The 18,399-nt window shown below is 37.0% G+C and overlaps 1 long non-coding RNA gene and 1 pseudogene across 2 annotated transcripts in view; both read right to left on the bottom strand.

Moving 5' to 3' along the window:
• Nucleotides 1-4,369: 4,369 nt before the first annotated feature.
• Nucleotides 4,370-7,089, bottom strand: LOC144637445 (uncharacterized). The gene is made up of 3 exons (XR_013567724.1): nt 6,147-7,089; nt 5,517-5,604; nt 4,370-4,473 (listed from the first exon to the last, which is right to left on the bottom strand). It is a non-coding gene; the product is annotated as an uncharacterized LOC144637445 (long non-coding RNA).
• Nucleotides 7,090-8,104: 1,015 nt separating this feature from the next.
• The window catches only part of LOC144638606 (transient receptor potential cation channel subfamily A member 1-like), a 141,110-nt pseudogene continuing 130,815 nt past the window's right edge, over nt 8,105-18,399 (bottom strand). The window contains exons 23-30 of the transcript XR_013567977.1: nt 17,739-17,905; nt 16,020-16,080; nt 15,251-15,322; nt 13,915-14,088; nt 12,865-12,933; nt 11,900-12,001; nt 10,077-10,201; nt 8,105-9,080 (exon numbers count right to left, since the gene is read on the bottom strand). The product of XR_013567977.1 is annotated as a transient receptor potential cation channel subfamily A member 1-like (transcript). The remainder of the gene's footprint in view (nt 9,081-10,076; nt 10,202-11,899; nt 12,002-12,864; nt 12,934-13,914; nt 14,089-15,250; nt 15,323-16,019; nt 16,081-17,738; nt 17,906-18,399) is intronic.

Below are 18,399 nucleotides of genomic sequence, written 5' to 3'. Positions count from 1 at the left end.
TTTCTTTTGTTTTCAAACAAGCTTGATTTTCTCAAAATCTAGATTGACTCTTGGTAATCATTTTCTGATATGTTAAAGTTCAGTAGATTGACTAACTGTTGACAAAATTTTAAAAAAATCTGTAAGAGCGTTTTCAAGTAAATCAATAATGAAGTTTTCAGAAAAATCCCGTTTTAATGTGAAATAGGCGCTTTTAAATTGTTTCGTAGTGTTTGAGCCCAATTATTTAAAATGAAATATAAATACGTTACATCATCAAAGACCTATAACTAAGAGCGAGAGAGTTTTTGCTGTAATTTTTTTAAAATATATTGACAGCCGATTGTATAAAACTTCAAAAAATTGCAAAAAAATTCATTCTTGATTTACTCTAAAACGCTCTTACAGATTTTCCTAAAATTTTGGCTACAGGTAGTATATCCACTATACTTAAACATATCAAAAAATAAATTCCAAGAGTCAATCTAGATTTCGAAAAAATGAAGGTTGTTTGAAAACAAAAGAAAACGACAATCGTTGCTATGGTAACCTCTGTGACTAAGTGACCGGTAAAACAATTAAACTTTGGTCATATTTGATCATTATGGTGTATTTTGGCAAACATCCAACATTGGCTCCTTAGATAATTTTCATTTTCAAAACGACCACCCTAGGGCTAAAAAAACTACATCGAGCCTCCTTAAGTCTTTCTTGGTTTCAATTAGAAATTCGCGTTTCGAACAGTTTACTTTGAAGGCCCACCTTCAAACGATATGCTTTGCGACCGTTTATTTTTGTTTTGAAAAGCTTGATGGTAAAACAGTCAAATCACTTTAACCGAAAAGAGATTTAACTACTTAGCTAAAAAAACAAGGCTCCAAGAAGATTGAAACAACTCAACCAGCTCTCACAATTTTCATATGTAGAATGTTTTTTGGCGCGCAATGAATATAGGGTGATTGTGGGCCTTTAAAATATCACAGAAAAGCGCAATCGGCCTAAAAACAACAGAAATGGTTGTTTCGATGAATCCGAATTCTAAATTAAATGATTGATTGGACTTCTTGTTTTTGATATGGTTTTATGTGATAACTGGATCTAGCGCTAGTTATCTGTTGAAAGTAACGAGAAATTCTCACTCTCGGACACTGTATGGAACCCCTCCTCAGAGTTTTCGTTCTATTAAGGTGGCTCCGTAGTTATTTCAGGCGCACTCGTCCATGTCAAACTTTGCGTCATAACTTTTTCGGCTTTAACGTGATCGCTATGAAACATTGGGAGAAACTTTCGCCTATCGTTCAGTAATGGTATGATTCAATTTGATTTCACTGGTGAAAAATATTTTCAGTGTTACTGGCGTTTAACTGGACCCCACCTTATGGGCAAAATCGCGTCCAGTAAAAAAAAATTGCTGATAAATTTTTGCTAAATTTCTGGAATAAGCTTATATTCACTTAATACACACCATAGCCAAGTTTCAGGAAAATCGTCGGAGCAGAAGTCCGGAAATACTAAGTTCATGTAAATTCAACGCTTACATTCTATTGAAACTTCCCATACTTGACGCTCGTCAACGAAACAAGCTACGACCCCAAGTTTTCGTGAGAGGCCTCTCCAATGCTTGCTAAATAAGAGTGCCTAGCCGATTGTTAATTTTTTTTTCTTTTTGCTCATTTTATTCTATTTTTTTTTTTTTTTTTGTTGTGCGGTGGGGGGTTTGGCCAAAATTTTTTTTTAAAAAAAAAGGGGGGGAAGCAGGAGGGGGGGGAGAAAAAAAAAAAAAAAAAATCTTATAAAAAAAAAAAAAAAATTTTTTTTTAGGGGGGGTTTGTTTTTTTTTATTTTTTATAAAAAAAAAAAAAAATATAAACCCCCCAAATAAAAAAAAAACCCCAATTTTCCCTTTGGAAACATCTCCCCCCTCTTCCTCGTGTGTTGAGCCCCCATATCCCCCCCCCCCCCTTCCCAAAGAAAAATTTTTTTTTCTTAAATAAAAAAAAAAAACACCCCCCCACCAACAACCGCGGAGTAGCTTACAAACCCAAAAAAAATTCTCCAGCTCACAGCACGGCACAGCAACAAAAATTGATGCAAACATTTTGCAGTGCCTTGGAATTTATCTGGCAAGAGTTTGAAGCAAAACCGCGGTATAATTTTCGAAAAATGCTGCAAAACGCGACTTTGGAGGTTGGAGAACGTTTTCATGCATTTAATAATGTTTACAGAACTAGCGAATACTTTCTAACGGTTCGCACGATTAACAATCGGCTAGGCACTCCGATTTAGCAAGCCTTGGAGAGGCTTCTTACGAAAACTTGGGGTTGTAGCTTGTTTCGTCGACGAGCGTCAAGTATGGAAAGTTTCAATAGAATGTAAGCGTTGAATTTACATGACCTTAGTATTTCCGGACTTCTGCTCCGACGATTTTCCTGAAACTTGGCTATGGTGTGTATTAAGTGAATATAAGCAGATTCTAGAAATTTAGCAAAAATTTATCAGCAATTATTTTTTACTGGACGCGATTTTGTCCAAAAGGTGGGGTCCAGTTAAACGCCAGTAACATTGAAAATATTTTTCACCAGTGAAATCAAATTAAATCATATCATTACTGAATGATAGGCAAAAGTTTTCGCAATGTTTCATAGCCATCACGTTAAAGCCGAAAAAGTTATGATGCAAAGTTTGACATGGACGAGTGCGCCTGGAATAACTACGGAGCCACCTTAAGGTGCAGCGAAATTATTTTGCACTAAAATAAAATTGTTAGCTGTGGCGTCACATGATGTCATGTGACGTCATTATAGCCGCCATCTTGGATCCCGTTCACCATTCTCTTAGAAAGTCCGAAAATAACGAAAATTGTTGCAAAATCAAGCCAGAATGCTTTTAAATTGCAAACAATCAAATCGTTCAATTCTATTTCAAAAAAGTGGGAAAATAAAGAAAATTTTTTAAAAAAAGTTTAATGAAATGGGTGGGGGGGGGGGGGGGGGGGGGGGGGAGTTTTTTTATTAAATAAAAAGGGGCGCGGACTTTGGGGGGGGGTGTTTTATAAAGGTTTTTTTTTTTGGCCCCTCCCTTTTTGGGGGGGGGGGTAGGGGGGGGCAAAAAAAATAAAATAAAGAAAATGTGCTGTCCTTGCTCCTGAGCTACAAAAACAACCACGACTCGAAGATCGTTTGGGGTCGTTTTCTGAATTTCGAAAATTGCAAAAGAAAATTGTTTGGGAATACTTTGGAAAGTGAGCGATACAACAATTCAAAACACATCATTTTCATTGGCCATTCTTTTCAACTCTAACGTTTTTACAGTAGAAGTCTTAAATAGTTATTTCAACCATCTGTTGAAATTTAAAGTTTGTAGACAAGTGAAAAAGCAACCCGTCGCCGGTTTCCATAGACGAGCTCACAAAACAAACATGAGGAACTTTCGTATTTCGTCGCGCTCGATTTTAACCGCTCCAGTGACAACCGGAATTTTTCCACAATAGCAATAAACCGGTACCAAGATGTAAAAAAAAAACATCTTCAATATGTAATAGCTGTCTTTTTCTCTTGAGTTCCATTCATCTTAAGTGCCTCTACATTTTGAATTTGAGTCGAAGCAGTCAGTTTCTTTTTCGCTCGCTGCCATCTCTTCTCTGACTCCAAAACACAACTCATTCTACTGGAAGCTCCGATTTTTTTTTAGCGACTTCAATGCTGTCATCCACGACAGAAGAAGAGACCAGTGATTCGAATCTGGTAGGTTTAAATCCTCACTAAATGCATGTTTTGATAAACAACAACTTGAACAGTAAGAAATTTCGTGGTGCCGTTCGCTTGTTTTCAGCAGTTCGGCTCTTCTTGCTCGATTTCAAAAATCTGTTCAACCAATCAAAGGCGCGCTTTAAAAAATACTTTTACGCTATTGGTTACTAGTTCGCGGCAAAAGTCGTCTACGTCATTTTCTCGCGAGCCTCTCGCGCGAGGCTTGTTCTAAAAATAGCCTACATACGAATCTGATAGCACAAGACCCATTACTAGAGATGTAGACTTCTGGATTATGTACTTCTGATAAAATCAGGTTTTTGGTAACTTGGCGAAACATATTTTTTTTTTTGAAAAATTTTAACATTCACTGCAAAAGTTGAGATGGTATTTGGTCAAATTATTCCAACTGGAAAGTTTTGATTCAATATTGGAATTCTTCAAGACAACAGTACACTTGTTTTCACATTCTTTAAGTTTGTAACGTTTTTTCTGTTTTTAGGAAGTTTGAGCCGTCACAAAAAATGATATTACCAAGCTGGACTACAAATTTTGAAGTTTTTTGATCAATCAGAAAATAATAAATCAACAGGAAATCTCAAATAATTCTCCAACTGAAAGAATAATAATTTCAACACATACCTAGGACAGAAGAGTAGTTCAATGATCTGTGAATCCTTGGCTTCTTGTTAGCTTGAACCACTCAAAGGAATATTGCCAGCACAAATGTTGCTCAATTCTTTGCCTGTTGAAAATATTAAATTCTAAAAGTCACTGATCGTTTAGTGGTGGGATATTAAACAAATAACATTTATACAATAATAGTTAGCCATGTAGTTGGTAAAGCGTTCCCCATTTATCGATAGGGCTGTTTTGTATTTCATATCTTAGAGAATATTCAGGGACTTGTATCTCCATTTAGATCAGTAATTGCTTGTTTATTTGCCCTAATTAATTTCATCGTTTGTATTGTAATTTGCGGTCATTGCTGTCTACTGATTAGATAATTGTATTTTTTGTGATAAATAAAGGACTGTAGAACTTGCTTTGTGTTTCACATTGTTACGCCTAAGAGTTCTAAAAAACTACTTTGTATAGTTTAAACGTACAGTTTACACGAGCAATTTGAGCAATTTTTATGTAACAACTTTTATTTGCTCGTGTAGACGAGGAAACTTGGCCAATTTTAATGTGACACATATATTTGCTGAGAAGCTGGCGTGTTCGTTTTTGTGACAAAAGTTGTCACACACGAAATATTGCTCGTCTAGACGTCTCAGTGTCATATAAATTATTGCGACAACATATGTGGTCCCCAATCTCCCATTAGACACTGTGTGCGCGTATCTTTGTGCATATCTCTGCTGTCCATGGTCATTACTGGAATTAACTTTGAACTTTTGACAAATTGTTGTGCCATCTGCACGATCAAATATATTTTTCACATAAAATTTACCCATGTAAACCCGGCTTTACCCCCTCACCTACCCGGAAACCCCAAAACCTTATGGGCAAAAGTAAGTCTAGAGCTGCTTTTGCGGCATAAATTTTACATTGGCTTGCTTCGATGATCAACTGTTCTATAAACCTGCAAATGTTTGAATTTGAAATTCATTCCCATACTTTTCTTACAGTGCACTTAGAAAGAATTTAGCTGTATGCGTTTTTGTATTTAACTTTGAGAAAAAAAATATCATGCCTTATTAAATCAATATGAAAACAGCAAAATCCTAGTATTTGATTGGTCAAGGTAGTGAACAAGAAACATCAATAAATTCCGAGACTCACCTTAGGTCAGACGGCTATATTTTACGTCCCATAGATGTGATTGGACCGGTCCATCCCACTTCTCTCGAGCTAGCTTCGTTGAAAAAGCCTAGAATATTACAAAAATAACAAAACAATTGGAAAGAATTCCGCAGATTACCATACACTAATTGTGCATACAATCTTGTAACTATCGTTCTAGTCATGACTGCCTTTTATGTGTGAAAGATTATATGGAAGAATTTGTATGCATCATTAATGTATGGTGCGATGCGGACATCTTTCCAAACAATTCAACATTCTCAGTGACCGCTAAGCACAAAGATAAATGATGTTAAAGCGAACAGAAAGATTTCCCATAACAGCACTGAAAATGGATACAGAGTCATCCAAAAGCATGTATTTCAAACTTAAAAGTGCACCGGTTAACGTTTTTTTCTAAAGATTATTTATCAATGTCTGTTATAGCTCCAAAAAATTACAAATTTCAATAAATGTACGTCAAATAAAAACCTCGTCTCTTTCATGTTTTTGGGAGAGTAAGAAGACAAGGTAGTCTTATAGCTATCATAAAACTATCTCAAGAATACGTAATAACTTGATAAACGGCCATGACAGCTCTAGTTTCGAGCAAAGACCGAACACGTGTACCTTACGTTTGTCCAAATCTCGTCCTTTAACGTTGAACGTATCGTTATTTCGGTCCACATAGCGCCTGGCTGTTGCAGCAGATCTTTACTCTTGTAATTAAAGTCTTGTGCTTTAACCAAACAAATCTTTTTTCCAGTTCTTTGCAGTCTTCGACGGCACGCCATCATCGAAAATCAACAACATGGATGTTGGCAAACTTGACCCGTGATGAATAATTAGCAGATTCAGAAAGCCCGTATGGTGGTAGATATTTGCAATGTAAATTTTCTTCGATTTTTCCCGCCAGAAACGTGTGTTAATCAAGGTGCAAAGGGGACATCTTCTAAACCAGAGAAAATAAGTATTTAAAAAATGAGTGTTTTGCAATAACACAGTACTGCAATTTCTACTGATGTGCTTCGTTGTCCCATGTGTACGGATGGTATTTATTAATGGAGCTATTTCTCGACGTGTTTTTACTTTTTCTCCAAATTAATTTGGTGCTAAATATAGATCGCTACTCAGTGGCTCATTCTCCAATTACCGTTGTTCAAATATTCATGGCTTCGTATTTGCTCTAAAATTGAGATTTCCTAAACAATTATTAATATGTCTTTTATTAATATTATTTGAGCTCTCGACACTTGAATGGCGAGGGATAGAAGGACGAATCAAGCGATTGTTCCTTCTTTTACATAGCAAACCCCACTCTAAAATCCCATTGGTTCAACTTTGTGTCTGGTGCAAACCTCCCAACGGGTTATTAAACGAACATGCCTCGACATATACAACATTATGTCTAGACATAATGTTTGGCTTTGTGCGCTAGAAGGTTTTGACCACGTGTCGATTGTGTACAACTTTAAAGTCACAGCTATTTTAGATAGGCTAATATTGCGATTTGAATATTTCAATAACAGGACAATAGGGTTCTACAACAAAACTGGCCCTTTTTTTAGGTAAATCTTGTAAGTGAACCTAAATGTTTGAGTGAAATGCAAATATTCAGGAAGATCCAAAAAAAAGTATGACTTTGGCAATTGTGCACGGGATGGGTTGTGACGATGTGCTTGTGTCAAAGTCACATCTATTTTTGATCGGCTAACGTTTGCATCACAATACACAATAAGGGTCCATAACTAAAATGTTCAGCTTATTTAAAAAGCCACTAAATAAGTAGCTAATTATCCAATTCCCATTGTATAAATAGTTATTGCTTCATATTTCCGCTAAAATGAGGATTTCCAAAGAAATGATTTGCTTCCTAGAAAGGGTTGGCCACGTGTCTATTGTGTGCAGGTGTCAAAGTCACATTTGTGTTAAGGTGGATTTCCACTGACGCGAATTTTTTTACGTCCGTTTACGTACGTGAAAAGATTTAGAGACAATGTATGAACGGTTTGCGTACACGTTTACGCAAGTCGTTCATACATTGTCTCTAATTTTTTTCACGCACGTAAAAAATTACGCGTCAGTGGAAATCCACCATTAGATCGTCAAATATTGGGGAAATAAAGCTTCTTCGAGAAAATGGGCAGTTTGGGGCTGTGTAGTTTATTTTCTTAGTCTATTGCATTAACATTCACATAAAAAATTTTTTTTTTGCGAAAGGAGGATTTTCCAGGTAATTGTGCATGTGTCAAACGGCGTGCGATCACGTGACTGTTGTGTGCAAGTGTCAAAGACAAACCCCTTGAAAGGCGATCGAAAGAAGAGGTGGTGGTTACGTGGGACACTCATCCCCCCCCCCCCCCCGCCCCCCCCCCCCCAATTTAAAAAAATAAAAAAATCTCCCCGGATGGAGGGTTCCCTCCCACAGGGACAGCTCTCCTCCATATAAACAGGCCCTCACTCAAGCCCCATCCCCTCCCCAGTCAGGTTGCGCTGGTTTTACGGATTACAAAAAGCTCCGCACTTGCAAGGAAAAAGAAAAAGAAACAAAAAAACAACAACACAAAAACAAGCTTTCTTTTCAAGAACACTTCTATATCTTGTTATATTTATTCTAAACTTTAGAGTGGTTGGTTGTTTTAATACACAGATAAACGACAATCACCTACCTGTCGTTTTAACCACTTAAAAAAATCGCAATTAAAAATTGCTAGTAAGCTTATATTGTAAGAGATAAAAAGTTTGAAAGAAGAAATATTATTAACGTAACTGAAGCAAATCACCCAAAAGCTCAATACGATTAAATCGAGCCAATATTGAACAAAAGCTAAATACGAAGAAAGAATTGAAGCGAGTTCTTTAAAAAGCTTAATATCATAAGCATAGCATGGGAATAATCTCGGTTTTTTTTGTTTCACTGGGGCCCCCATCGATTTCCAGAAGTATTCACGCTGTAAAGGTGAATTTTATATAGTGTGCAAACCATTTTAAAAAAGGTTTATCTCAGTGGCTGTCACATGCCAATTATGACGTCATATCATGCTACATGACGTTACGCGCTTGAAAAAGTGCGCTTCGTGGATTTCTAACAATTTTCAGAAATGTCGGAGAACGTCCTCACCATTAGAGAGGGAATTTAGATTGGAAATTGTGAAATTCAATTGCAAAACTTTAAAAGCTACTAATTTTCGATAAAACGAGCTTTAAAAACGTGGTTGCCAATGGGACGTGAGGGCACATGACCAAAACATTGACAAGCCAAAATGTTTTCCGATGCCTTTTAACTCAACTCAAGCAGGCTGACCTCTGTTGCTTGAATTCTGGCTAAGTAAGTATAGTCTGAAATTTCTATGGGCAAAGTGTACCCTCCACCTAGGCTAAGTAAGGCTAAGGATATTGACAATAGAAGGGGGAATTAATAAATTGGCTGAAAATTGTAAGGTAGCATTCGTCTTGAGGTTTCTCGTTGTGGATGCCGAGGTTCCTCCTCGCCTTCCTTTCTGTTTGCTAATGGATTTAAGGAGTTTGGATTGCTCTCCTAGCAGCTCGTATATTCCTTTGATTCTGCAATATAAAGCGAAACAAACGTTAAGTTATTCAGAGTAACGTTTAGCCAGTTATATTCTCGATTTTCTGTTTCATATCACTAGTTCATCATAGGTATTATTGAAACTAGCCATGGTATATCGCAATTTTTGAGTGTAATTGGTTAACAGGCCATGGTATATAAGCTCATATAACATAGACCACAATCAGCGAGAACAGCAAAGGACCTCAAATATTGCAATTCTTTGGGTTTTTTCCACTTTCGCTATAAAATAATTATATTAATAGCCATTCGGCGCTACACGCCTCGTTGGCTATCAACGCGCACTCTTCACCTCCTGGAATAACTGTTTAAAAAAGTCAATATACGGCCATCCCGACGTTTTATTTTGGTTGTTCATTCGTTAAGCATTTCTTTCGTCACCTTATAAGCGTTTACTAATACAAATTTAGGCATTGTTTGGGCATGATATTGGCGAATAAATATAAAAAACCTGTTCAACGAAAAGAAAAAAAGCAAGATGCCTGCATTTTTACAGCAATTACGCTTTAATTAAATCTCGCTGTGGGGAAAGTACTTCATGACTGATAAAGGATAAGTCCCTGATAAGGGACTGTGTCACGGCTAAGTTAATTTTATGTTATTAAATTTTGCCAAACATTCGCTATGAAACTTGATGTTTGCAAAGAAATTAATTATATGATTCTAAATGACAGAACCATAGCTTCATTGCAGCCAAATGTGTCTCCGGGGCGTTATAATTTAAAGTTATAAGCAGACAAGATTAACTTTGAAACTGTTCGGCTGGACCGCATTTAAACAACCCATATCGTTATCCGTTTCAATCTTATACACTTTTGGCCATCTGTACCTTTTTTGCATTTGGTGTGTTATTTAAATATTCCTTTAATATTGTTTAAAGAGGTTATTTTATATATTGAAACGAATTTGATGTTCATTTCCTATGCCTAAGTTTGGCTAAAAACCTGTAACACGGTCCCTTTAAGTTGTACCTTTTCTCCTGCTCTTCCATTCTCTCCAACAGGGGTTGAAACTCAGGGGGGAGCTCTGGGGTAGTCTTAACTTCCTCTTCTTCCTCCTCCACTGGTCGGCTAAAGCCCAAAAGTTTCTCATAGAACTAATACAAAGAATGAAACTGATCGTAGAATTTACACTTTCCTTGTGTCAGAATGCTATATTTATGCTGTATTCCTTACCCTGAAGTTTCTGAAGAAGATTTAGAAATATTTCTGGGTAATTCAATATCCCGAGAAGACTAAGGCCCTGTCCACACTAAACAACCCGGGTAAATTTGAAATTTTTCTCCGGATAGGCCAATCGTCCACATTGAAACGGTGTTTTTGGTCACCGAAAACTGAACTTTTCAAAAACGCTCTCTAAAGTGGGTACATTTAAATCACCTGCTCGGTGGTGGACGGCGAAAACGGGCAAGAATGGAACTTTTTGAAAACGCTGACGTCAAAAGGTCATGTGATCTCTGTCAAATGGAAAGGTTTGAAATTAGCTTAACAATAGATTTGTGTTTGTTTTGTAACTCTGCGTGCGATGAAGCGTATCGTTTTCAAATTTACCCGCGTTAATGTGGACGGAAAACGTTTTTTACGACTTTTTTTTAATTTCTTCGTTTTCAAATTTACTCGACTTAAACACACGAAATTGATGAATAACTAAAAAACGCATGTGCACCGCTGCGACCTAATTGAAGAAATGTTGACCTGTGAAAAGAATAAACCTTGAACGATAAGACCGAATGGGAATCTGATTAGACAGCCTTGGGAGGCCTAGTAATATTCCTTTTATTTATCACCGAGCTTAAAATTTACCATCGAGCTTAAAATTTACCACCTTTATTATTTACTACACACTCGATGATTTCGACATTGCTGATCCTAGCAGTATGCAGGACGCGTGTCATATATTAACCTAGTAAATGGCCCAGCTCACCACGAGTCTCTCGTAGCTCAGTTGGTAAGAGCGCCCAACCGGTATCTGGGAGGCCATGGGTTCGATTCCCGTCGGGGACTCACAATTTTTCTTTGTCCCATGCTCGTGTCATTGTTGAAAAATTCATCTTCATTCCTTTCATTGATAATCAAGATATTTTCTTTTTTGTGGCCTTACGAACATGATTTATGCAACCTGACTTATCATATTGTTTATTCTGTCACAGACGAGAATTACTTTTTCCGACTTCCCAGGAAACATTTCGGTCTCATCGTTTAGGGTTTATGCTTTTCACGGTCAACGTTTTTTTCAATTAGGTATATACACTCACGATTTCGCCAAAGCGTGAAGTTCGAAAAATAAATAATTTAAAATCATTATTTGGGGAAAATTTAGGTAGAATTATACTAAAATATTGAATTAGATTATACGCTCTCGATTTATGGGTGATAGTTCATGCTTGATCGTGAATAACCGAATATAGTGACTTACACATTGTTTTTTTAATTAATTAATTAATTAATTAATTAATGCGTTTTTGAGCGTCGAAAGTAATTGGTATTTGTTTTGGGTTTGCACTACTACGCTACGCTATACAAACGTATGGAAAATTAATTAAAAGGTAACTGGAGGCTTTCCAGCACAGCCACATCCGTCGAGTTAACTTTACGACTCATAAGCTGTTCAGAATTTAATTTTTGAAAAACTTATTGCCACCGGATTCCCATACAAAAACTGTAAATCCTGACGGCGTTGCCTACCCTTTAAGATGGCGTCGAAAATCGTGACATGGTCTTTTGGAAGTATTGACGAAAATTCTAAAATGTTGTTGTAAAAACTGTAAGAATAAATTGTTACGAAGTGGATATACCTTGGATTCATCCTTGTTTGGATATTCGACATGTTTTTTAACATGAGCACGCTGGGCAATTGATTTAGGAACTGTTTCCTCCATCTCTAAAACCAGCTCCACCTGAAAATTAAACATCATAAATGGAGAACTATAATTAACTAACATGTTTAAACAAATTTGCTCATTTCATTTCCTACGAGAAAGTCGCTTTGATAATTCAACCATCTCGTTAATCAGGCGACCATTATTAATCCTATACCATAATTAATCCTACAACTCTTAAGTATATGAGGTAATTTCCCTCTTAGTGGCTCGTAATAGTTTAGTCAGAATTAGACATGCCCGTTTTTGGTGCTCTATGGCAGCTATACCAATAACGTTCAGGAAAATATTTTAGTACAAACATGTGCAAGTTTTACAAAAATGAACAAATTGAGGTCACTGTGACGTCAAAATTCGTTGCCATAGCAACGTCATAAGAGGTCAAACATATCCCATTTTGAAAAAACAAAAACTTCCACCGTTTAGTTTTTAAGATTTTTGCCTCAAAAGGTCAAAAATAAGGTATCTTTGACCACTTAAGTCGTTGTTATGGCAACGATTTTTGATGCCACGGTGACTTAAATTTGTTCATTGGTAAAACCTTTACAAAGTTGTACTTAGCGTTTAACCTCAACATTATCGGTGTAGCTGTAATAGAATGCCAAAGATGGGAATATTTAAAGCATTACGAGCCACCTTAACTAAAAAAAACAAGTCGCAGAGTTTCTTTTTGCGATTTGCATCGCTGTCCCTGGAGATTAGAATTTTGAAATCCTCCCTGAATGAAGGACGCTTTATTTTTTGGTTGGCTCATTCTAACAATGCAAAGTGAGTTGCAGGTTGCGATTGACATGTCACACGCAACATATGTATTGTTCCACTCTAAGCGCGCTGATTTTGTGCCAGAAATTTTAGTCATCATTGTTTTGTAGTTGTTATACCTGCATCACGTAACGATCAATCAAGGCATTCACTTGAATCTTTTCAATGTCTCCAACTGCAAGACCAACCTAGAAAATCGCACACAAAAAATTGAAGCAATGAACTTGAAATTAAACTTCTTTTCTTTCAGTGAAAATGAATTAATAAAAATGAATGTCACCCTTGAGGGGCCTGAAGGGGTAAAATGGAAACTGACATTTGGGCAAATTTTCATTGGAAAAATGAGATTTGGGCATTGGGAAGGGGATTAGGGGTCACAGACTTAATAATAGAACTGGGACTGGGATTTTGAAAATTTGGGAAACAATTGGCTGGGAAATGGGATTTAAGCAAAATTTGGGCTGGGAAAATGGACTGTATATCCCCCTCTCCCCCTTTTTCAGGACACTCACCCTTGCGTTAACGTTAACGCTTTCCATAGCATGTAACATTATGTGATTATGTGATAGAAGTAAAAGAACTATATTGGGTTTTTATTCGAAACGAGTTAACAACAATTAGCAGCCTTTCTATTAGCTTATGGAAGCAGCTAAATCTGTTTTCTCAAAGTAATAAGTTTGCTCCTATGTTTATCACAGGCTTTTCACATTTTAATAATAATACCAATACCAAGTGGGTTTATTCGGTGTACGACTTTTTCTTTAAGTTAATTTTAAAGTGGAATGTGGGGTATTCGAGAATTAAACTATTGAGAAGGTGTAAGATACTTTTAAGAACGGGACTACGATTTTGATATATATTTAGGGGTGATAAATTTTTAGAGGTGAAAGTCGCGTTCTTTCGGATATTTTTCAACATATATTTGATGATATTTGGAGTATTTCGTTGTCTTTTTTGAGGTGAAAGGGGGGTGGAGAGGTTTTAATCGTATGACCTCTTTTTTTCGACTGTAATTGGGGTATTTCTTTGTCTTTTTGGAGTAAGCTGGTGGTGGTGGGGGGAGGGTTTCTTATCTTATGGCTTTTTTTTTGTCTTGGCTGTTAAATCATGGTTTTATTAATACCTCCCCGTGTTCGTAATCCCGGATATTATTTTGTGTGGTTACTCACCAACATGTTCATAAGAATGATCGGCATTCCCAGGACAAACAAGAAGAACAGTATGTTCGTCAGTGCAGCGTATTCCAGTTTGTCCCACGGCATAAAGATGTCAGCGTAGTTGAGTTCACCCAGTGTCATCACAAATATGGTCATCATGGAATAAGGAAAAGTGGCGTACGGCTCCTGACAGGAAAACAATAGCAATATGTAACTGACCAGCCTCATGTGATGTGAAAGACACCGTGGCCAAATGGTCAGTGCGCTAGGATCGAGCGGTCGGGTTTCGAGCCGTGGCCGGGGTCATTGTGTTGTGTTCTTGGGCAAGACACTAAAGTCTCAGAGTGTCTTTTCTCCACCCAGGTGTGTAAAAGGGGACCAACGTCTTGTTAGGACAACCTTACAATGCACAGGTACATGCAAAGTGCTTGGTTAAACGAAAAACAATAATGTTCTGCCTTTTTCGCAACAAAAAAATGATTAACTTAACTCTGAGTCAGCTGTATTCGGAACGTCGACTGAGTTATCAACACTTCAGGATTCACAGAAACCACCGAAAACGCTTTAAACTCAAGCAATTTATTTAGGGAGTACGAAGACTCCACTCAATATACGTAAGCATGCAACATAATCCAGTAGTGCACGCCGGCAGCTTGAGCAAACCGCCTTGCCAGCAATGCTATAAAACAATTGGTTCGTGCTTTTAGCTCGGCGCTAACGAGTAGTGGTGTACTTGGGAAGTTTGGAGAGCACTCAAGAAGCTAGAGTTGCTTTTGGCTATCATCGCAAGAGACTCTTATGCTTATTTCATTCTCTTTAAACTTCTCATGTGCAGCATACCTCGACAATACATGCTAAAGCGTGAACAGTTGTTAATTAAGCAGTCTTTTCTCGCAGATGCTTGGTCAAGTTACTTCTTAAGCCCTGGCCAAATGGTATCGCAAGTGAACGCAAGTGGACGTAAGTAGTCGAAAGTTCAACTCGCGTACAGACTTGTATTGGCTGGCCAAACGGACACGCAGGTTTAGTCGCAAGTTCACACAAGTTTGCAAAAAGCATTTAAAATGCTTTGGGTGCAATAAAGTATTTGAAGTGAACTGCAAAAAAATGCCTTGACCTGCGATGGGTGGTCAAACGGTGAAAAAATTACGTTAACTTAATTTGATCTTCACCAAAATGAACGCAAGTCAACGCAAGTGCACGCAAGTTCTAGCCAAACGGAGACGCAAGCTAGTCAACACAAGTTTTCAACTTCCGCCTACTTGCGTGTCCGTTTGGCCAGGGCTTAAGGCGTTGAATGTAAAGCTGTCATCTTCATAAGCATCATAATATATGGACTTAGTCTCACCGTTTCCTCGTCTAAGAGCAGATAAAACGTGCTGCTAAATGCCATGACAAACATAAAAAACAGCAACAGAACCTGGGAAAAGAAACAAAGTTATATTACCTCATTCAATTTCGCGCCATTGTATAGAAAGAGGAGACATATCAAACACGTGGTTGGTTTCTCGCTGACTGAGCTCGGAAAAGAGTCAAGAAATTTAAAAGTTCCCACACACTTAATATGTATATGTGACCCCGTCTTTTTTAACCTAACAAGGCAACAGCTTCTCCATCCTCCCAGCCCTAGGCCTTTTACTAGCCTGTATATTTTTTCTTTTGACATGGGTATACAATAATATTAAGTAAGAGTTTTGCTTCTTTGCTAAGACTGTGATATGTCAATAAGATGCTAGTGCATTCCTGTGCGGCAGATAAAGGGCATTCATTGTGTGAGAGATCTTTAATAAAAGAGAGAAAATCTACAAAGTACATACCTTAATGTTAATTTTTATCGCAGAGCGTTTTTTTTATACTTGCAATTTCGTCACTTGCAATTCAATATACTTATAATTCAATTGTTTTTCACAGAGCTAGTATACCAGTAACTCCCAGGTGGTACAGTGTGTGTGTGTTTGCGTGAGTGTTTTATTTACTTATTTATTTTTTTCTTTATTTATTTTTTTTGGATATCTGTGTGTTCGAATTGTAATATAAATATGTATGTTATCTTTTGTGTGCTGTAAAAAAACCTTTGAGTATGAAATAAATATCATTAAAATAAAAAAAAAAAATACCTTAAACAGGGTAGCAAACATTGTCGTCAACATAATGATATATTGACCGTACGATGAAAACCTGTGATAAAAAAAGAAGGATAAAATGTTTTTAGACATGGGTATTAATTTGGCACTTCGTTCAATACGACATAACCATTAAAATAAAGTGGAATATCCATTGATTTCACGAACATTCCGATAACTCGAACCAAACGTCTTTCCCTTAGATTTATTTCCTCACTCAAACCCTGCATTTTTAATTACCTTCGATTTCTTGAACCGATTTTCGTTTCCCTTGGGCGTCAAGAAATCAGAAGTCCACTGTAATACAGTCATACAATGAGCTTTCTTTGGACTTTTCAAATAGAATACCCTTTTTGGAAATCGAATTAGACCGCGATTTTAAGCCTAGCGTTCTATTTAGGGTTTTTGTTTTAGTTAATTCTTTCCTTTTTTAATTGTAGCTTCTATCGATTTTAAAGTTAGTTTTTAATAACAGTTTAAATTTCTATGTATATTTTATTTAATTGTAAATAGGAAGACTATTGTTACTATAAAGATGATTTCCCAACCCGGAATCTTGCTTAAAGGAGAAGTTCACTCCAGAATGGCCATTTATTTTCTTTACGCCAGTAAAAAGTTTATACAAAGATATGTTATTCACCAAAATTTTAGCCCCCAACGTGCGCTATAACCCTACGAAATTTTATCCAAAACTCGACAACTGGACGCCGCCATCTTGGAGCTGGTAATGTATTAGGCATGAATAGATTGTGCTAGTAAATTCAGGAAAAGTTGCTTCACAATATACCAAAAAGTTGCTCTAAAGTTGCTCAAATATCAAAAAGTTGCCACCAAAATTTAGAAAAGTTGCTTGCTCTCTAGAGTCGTTTTGACATGAATTTTGCTTTTTCTTGAAATTGAAGCGCTTGCAGGTTTACTAAGACTTGCCCCAGCGTCTATGGCAACCTCAATGTATGAATTATTTTCATTTCCTCGTCTAAAATTTCATCTGATTGCGATGCCATAAGTGACTCGGACTTCAGCAAATACCAAGATGGCCGTCGGCAGGCTCTATGTTGCAGCGAATAAAATCAGTTTTAATAAAATCCTTCGAAATGAAACGACCTTTTACGGTTTGGATCGGTTTTATATCAATTTGTTGCTCAAAAGTTGCCAAGGAAGGTAAAAGTTGCCCTAGGTTGCTGGTACTACAAAAAGTTGCTCAAAAAGCTAAAAGTTGCTCAAAAGTTGCCGAGCACAATCTATTTATGCCTATAATGTATGCGTGACGTCAATGAGCTCAGCCTGAAGTTTGGCGGGATAATTTAAATACTCGAAACTCCTTGTTTCTTCGAAGTGGCTTTTGTTTGACAAAATGCCTGTTTGTGCAGCTCCATTTTACTCAAACAAAGCTCCAAGAAATACAAAAAAACAAGGCGTTTCGACTATTAAAATTTCCCCGTCAAACTTCAGGCTGAGCTCTTTGACGCCACGCATACATTACCAGCTCCAAGATGGCGGCGTTCAGTTGTCGAGTTTTGGATAAGATTTCGTAGGGTTATAGCTAAAGTTGGAGGCTGAAATTTTGGTGAATAACATATCTTTGTGTAAACTTTTTATTGGCGCAAAGAAAATTAATGGCAATTCTGGAGTGAACTTCTCTTTTAAAAGACTAAGAAATTTTTTTCTTTCGAAGTTTCTATACTTCAATACTTTTAAAACATCTAAATGTACCTTCTAAGGAACAAAGTAAGGTTCAACCATCCAAAAAACAAGGCCAATGATCCAATTTCCTGCTTGAATCCCAGTTTGCAGTCACATGGGGGGAGCATATAGAAAAGTGCCATGCCAAACCCTGCCCAGTCCAGAAGGTTAGTGAACGAAAGAAAGTACTTCAGTCTCTGAAACAGGAGAAAACAATCGTTGTTAGCTTATAGCTCTTCTGTCCCACACAAAAGACCACACATTCACTGGCTAGTTCATGGTCAATTGAAATCAAATTATGCAACTTTTTCCTTCAAATTAAAATGTCCTCGAGCCGGCAACATTGCGAAACCTGTTACGTAATAGTTTAAAAGCGCATTGTTACAGGGTTCGCCGCGGTCAAACGTCTCAGGCAGTTTTTCTTTCTACTTCGGGGAATTTCCTTTATATTGAAGAGCCAGTATGAGCAAGGACAGATAGAATAGTTGCTGAGTGTAAATATTTTTCCATTCCCTCGATATAAGCGAGTCTTTTTACTTCTTAAACGCTCATCAATTGCAACCGAATGCTTTGACAAATGGTGCCGACAAGTCCGTATTAACCTGTTTTCAAACACGTATAAAGACCTTTTAAAGTAAAGCTAAAAAAATATAGTTAACCATCAGAATACCGGTAAAGTATTGATCTTTAA

Source organism: Oculina patagonica, chromosome 14 (genome assembly GCF_052425735.1).
Source record: "Oculina patagonica isolate OP01 chromosome 14, crgOcupat, whole genome shotgun sequence".
NCBI lineage: Eukaryota > Metazoa > Cnidaria > Anthozoa > Scleractinia > Oculinidae > Oculina > Oculina patagonica.
This window is presented reverse-complemented; position numbering and strand designations above follow the sequence as displayed.